Consider the following 6,000-nt stretch of genomic DNA (forward strand, 5'->3'; position numbering starts at 1 on the left):
GTCATTCTAAGTTGATGGTAACCAGATTTAAGATCAATCTTGCTAAAGACTTTAGCTCCTCTCAACTTGACAAGTAAATCATCTACTCTCAGAATTGGATATCGATTCTTGACAGTGAGTTTATTAAGTGCTCTATAATCCACACACATTCTAAATGTGCCATTTTTCTTTTTCACCAAAAGGATTGGAGCACCATAGGGGGTGCTACTTGGTCTATTCAACTTCCTTTCCAGCAATTCTTCTATTTTTCTTTGAATCTCTTTTTGTTCTAAGATTTTTACTCAATATGGAGCTCTACAAGGAGGTGAATTTCCATGTAAATCTCTATGTGATGATCTTCGGGTCTAGACTTGGGTAAACCTGGGGGTAATTTGTCCAAGAAACTATCTGAAAATTACGAGATAAAATCTTTAAAATCGTCATTCAATTTAATTTGTGCGGCTGTGATTGAATTAACCAAAACCAAAAATGATTTTTCACCTTTCCTAAAAGACCTTTTAGCTTATGTGTGATTCAACAAAGGATTCATTTCATTCTTTATTTATCCCTTTAAACAAATTCTTCTATCCTTGTGTGTGATCCACATTTGGTGAGTGTTATAGTCAACATCAGGATTAAATTGATGTTGCCATGGCATTCCCAAAATTATATCTTTTCCACTAAGAGGAGCCACTAAGAAATTTCTCTTTTCTTTGTATGGATCAATCGTGAGTTCTAAATCTTTCACTTCATTCAAACAATTATATCTAGTTCTAGTAAAAGCAGCTTTAACCTTATACTGTGTTGGTGAAACTTTAATATTCATTGCTTTTACTAATCGTTCAGAAATGAAATCATGTGTACTTCCATCATCATGTAGAATAACAATTTCTTTCTCATTTATTTTTCCCTTCATTTTTAACAATGCATAAGGAGAAAACTTACCTGATTTGCCTAAGTCAGAAGTGTTACATGATTTGCCTGACTTCGTCGATCACGTTAATCTTTGCGGTTGACGCCTTCTTCTTTTCTGGACAATTCTTCTCTCTCTCACTCCCTCCCTCCCTCTCTCTCTCTCTCTCTCTCTCTCTCTTTGTCTCTCTCTCTCTCTCATTGCCCTTAGCTATCTCCCCCCCCCTCTCTCTCTCTCTCTCTCATAGACCCACAAGGTCTTCCAAGGATGTTAGTATATCTTTCTTTCTTTCCCTTCCTTTGTGTCCCTCATTGCTCTCTCTCTCTCTCTCTCTCACTCCCCTCCTCTCCCTTGCTCTCTCTCTGTCTCTCTATCTCTTTCCCTCCCTTTGTGTCCCTATTTGCTCTCTCTCTCTCTCTCTCTCTCTCTCTCTCTCTCTCTCTCTCTCTCTCTCTCTCTTTTTGTGTGTGTGTGTGTGTCTCTCTCTCTCTCTCTCTAACACCCGATGATCATCTTGTTGCCATGTTGCCCTTAGCTATCTATGTCATGGACATAGTATTTCTAAATGGCATCACCCATGATTCTTATTAATGGCACATGTTTAGTTAAGCATCCCTGACTAAACCAAAGTATTAAATAGAACCCTCGCCAGGTTTGGTGCGATCCTATAAATACTTTACATCATTTCAAATAAGAGCTTTGAGAAATACTTTCTCGTAACATCTTTCTTACTATTAATGCATGTTTTGGACTCATAGTGTAGGGACATTGCTGGACTAGCCTCATAGTTTCTACTAAAGAAATCTTGGGTTTCACCACTTTGGGTGGTAGTCCCTTCATATCCGTATATTTCCAAGCAAAGAAATTCTTAAATCCTTTAGAAGAGCTTTCAACTCGTCTTCTTCCCTTGGCTTGATAACCCTTGCCCTCCACTTATCCCTACTTGGGGAATGTGGATATACGCTAAATCTATCCCTTTTTCAAACAAATTATGCTTAGAACAAATATGAAGAGGGATAGGAGAAGAGTGGAGGTAAGGAGAGAGGGCACATGTATGTAACAAGTAATAATCTTTCTTGATGACGTGCTTTCTCACAACAATGTACTTTGTCCTGGAGGGCTACAATGAATTTTTGGCTAGTGCCAACTGATTATCAGAATATATTGTTGTTGGATTTGTTTCATGTCTTTTGAGCCATATAGCCTCACATGCACCTATTGTCAGTGCTCTATATTTTGCTTTTGTTGAAGACAAAGAAATAGTTGACTGTTTGTTTGGTAACTGTGATGCAATATCTTGACTAAGGAAAAATGCATATCCTTGTGTGAAGCTCCTGATTTCTTGCTCTCATGTACAGTTTCCAAGAGGTCACTCTCCTGGGTGTCCTTAGATGTGAGCTCTTAGTATTCATTAGGAGAGTGATACCTTGATGATGAACAATGCCCTAGTGCCTCTAAGATTTAATACAATGCAGCTCGAGTGGAGTAGGTTGGGGTTTGGGAGGGTCCCTGCCCTTGAGATTGGGTAGCAAAGTATTCACCCATTGTGTAATTTAGCTTGAAGGGCCTTGAGGTCATGGAGCGGGTGGGCCATCGAATGTGAACAATAAGTTTGGGTCCAGTTGATCGTTGTTGAGGGAGTCCATTCAATGAGGTATGAGCGTCATGGCTCCACCAAATCTATAGACACAAATTTTCAGTGAGGTATGCACATTCGAGCAATTCATCATTTTCTTGAAACTTCAACTTTTCATGATTTCTGAGAAAACTTCATTTCAGAATTTTCTATTTCTAATTTGATTCAAAGCTTGAGAAGAGATGTGCTAATAAGGGTGTGGACAACTATGCTGACTAGAGATGGATTAATAATGATGAAGTTGCGGCCACTCTGAAAATCCACATCTACACCTGATTGGTGGTTGGGGGGCTCATCCTTGCGCTAATCAATACCATGCTATTTTGAGTTTGTAGGCAAATGATAGAATTGGATTTTGGTGTATGACTTTGAATTGCATCATCCATTGATCAAATTTCACATTGGCTTTGGTCTGGGTAGAATTGTAAATGAACGCTTGAACTCATCGCAATCACTTGTGTTGCTTCACACTCATTGGGCTTGATAATATCCTTTTCTCTTTTAATCTCTCATTTGTGACCATAGAGGTGGTGGGATTTCTGGTCTTGATTGTAAGCCTTAGGCTTCTATCATGATTTATTTATGTTATTCACTCTCATTCTCTACTAAGGTTTTTGTTGTGTGAGACAACTCTGTTTGCAACGTTGTCTTTTGTATTTGATCGTTAAGGTTAGTCTTAAATGGGGTTATTCATATCCGAAGAGTAGAAAGATTGGCAAAGAGCTAGGGATTTAAGAAGGAAGTAGAAAGATTGACCACTAGGTTATATATTCCCTTGCCTAATAACACATGCAGTGAATGTTTTAGTTTTTCTTTGTCAAGTGGCTAGAGAGTGGCTAGAGTAGAAACATAATCTTTCACGGAGCAATAGGCAGAAGCAAAAGGAGCAATAATAACTTCTTGTTCTACTCCTATCGTGGGTTGTTTGCCCTTCATATTAGGCCATGGGTTTTAGTGGTTTTGTCCCCCGCTTCCCCATGACATGCAACTCTAGAAGTGATGAGCAGAGCTTAAGTAGAGTATTTTGCCAACGATTTCATGACGGAGACCCTGATTGTTGATACTTTCAGAAAGTCCAAGGTAGCTTACGCAGCTAACTGCTCCCATGCAGTAGCTTTCTACAAAAATCAATGGGGTAAATGTTTCCTTTCTTTAGTATAAGAAATTCACTCAACTTCTCCTGCAGGAAAATGAATGCACAAGGTAGTGCCCCTTAGCCCGCCGTCTTTCATTTTTGTCCTTCTTGAAGGGGTTGGTCTTGAATTTAGGATCTATATTTGCATGTTAGCTATAGCATGTTATCATGAGTTGCCAGCAAGGAATAATGATGGATGGCATCTACGAAATCTATAATCAATTTAGTGGTAAATCACTTTGGAGGGGAATATATGGGGACTTTGCATTCAAGCTATATAAGTGTATTCAACGAAGTCTATTGCATGACTTTAAAATTTTGGAAATTTTTGTGTGTGTGTTAGAAACTATGGTTGAGAGTCAGTGTTCCATCAAATACAATAGAGCCTATAGAAGTATATAGATGATATGGAATCAAATGATGAAAATAAGTCCTAAACCCTAAGTTCGTAAAGGTACATCCCTTTTCGGCTTGATAGCGAAGGGCATTAGCTGGCAGTGTCCAATTGGAATCCCTTTTTTGGTGGGTCTTGCACATCCCTCATCTTTTTTCTTGAAAACGGACCTTTGCAAATCCAGGAGTTCCTCCTTAGACATAATTGCCTTCTATGTGAGAACGTGTAGTTTTTGTTTAATTATTTTTAAGAAGAAAAGAGTGTAAATTAAAAACAAATGAGATGGTAATGTAATCAAGTATAAGTGCATGTAGGTTTTGTTTATGTTCTTTAGTTTGGAACAATGTTATTCTTGGAATATTTTAACCATACTAATCAGCATCATAAAATTTGGCCATTTCTTTGAATAACCATTGTTCTTGGGGGGTGCCTCTTCCCTAGGATAAAGCTCAAGAGAAAACCCCCCAATAAATTATCTCCACATGGACAAAACTCTCATCGGTGGTGCATTCAAGCATATAACTCCATGCACACAAATCTATATGTGTATATCTTCTAGCATGCACCGTCTTCCATGCACTGGAGATGCTAAGTGATTATGGCAAAAGGGAGCTTCTCATATTTAAATAGCCAACAACTTCTCCAACACTAAGTTTGTGGAATGTTGGAGAGCCTTCTCAATGAACTCTCTCGCTATTTAAGTGCAGTTGAGACAGAACTAAGAAACCATTTTGAAATTGAGCCCCAAACCTCTGTATACCGATCCACCTACTACAAATCTATGGCATACCCAAAAGACTTTGGAATGCTCATATGCATGCAATCTTAGATGATGTCCTTTGTATTCTATTCCAATTTGTCTTGTACTCTGATTTACTTCTAGACTCTCCTAGTTGCATTCCAATGAGTGTTTTGGATTTCCATGAATAGGCATACAAATAAGAGATTCAATGATCTATTGATAGTAATTTTCATTGACTACATGCTTTTTTGTATCTATGATAGTTTAAAATTCTCCTCCATGGGAGTGGCTACAAGCTTGCAATTTGCCATATGAAACTTCTTTAGGATACTATCCAAATATTTCTACTAGTCCATGAAGGTGTTATTTGAGTCGCTCCAAAACTCTTGAAACCAAAAGGTAATTATATTCCACTCAAATTCACCACTTAATAAATTGAAGAAGAAGAGCACAATCACACCACAAGAATGACAGCAGACTGGGTACAATCTCCCCCCCCTAGATGAGTGGCTCACGCTTCCCCATCTAGAGTATTTTATGATATTTCATAAAAGCACCAAGGAGACAAAATCATCCCTCTCATCCAAAAATGAGGGATTTGCTTTACATAGCCATCTTAGGACCCAATATGAATTATGTCCATAACAAAAAATATATATTGCTCAAAATTGCAATAATAAAACAAATACAAAATTGGCCCATGGCCATATATAATGCGCTGTGCGACACCTTGATCGGTACCCTCGCACTAACTCCAATCCTCGCTATGAGTTCCATCACCTGTACTCAAGCTACCAATTACATTAGTTATTAACAATCGATTGAACGAATCATCGAATCAACATGATCCCAACATAACCGCGATCAAAGCACAATAATCAAGCACAACACCAATAACACTAGCGACATCAGTACTAACATGGAATCACCCATAATACCGATCATCTAGCATGGCAAAAGACAAGCTAGTCAGGCATCCCCAACTAACCACACAAAGTATCCACTAGGACCCCTGCCGCGTGCGGTGCGCTCCTATGGAGTACTTTGCCATAGTCACACTTGACTAAAAATAATAATGTCCAAAGCAAGATATATCATAAATATAATTTCCGTAACATCCCTCTTGCTTGGATTTGCAACTGACCTCAGTTGCGTGTTTGATTTTAGGAACTACGGAGATCTAGAAAAGTTTGAAAGAACT

The sequence above is a fragment of the Dipteris shenzhenensis genome, chromosome 29 (genome assembly GCF_047967505.1).
Source record: "Dipteris shenzhenensis isolate YYH24624 ecotype China chromosome 29, Dip_SZ_1.0, whole genome shotgun sequence".
NCBI classification, from domain to species: domain Eukaryota; kingdom Viridiplantae; phylum Streptophyta; class Polypodiopsida; order Gleicheniales; family Dipteridaceae; genus Dipteris; species Dipteris shenzhenensis.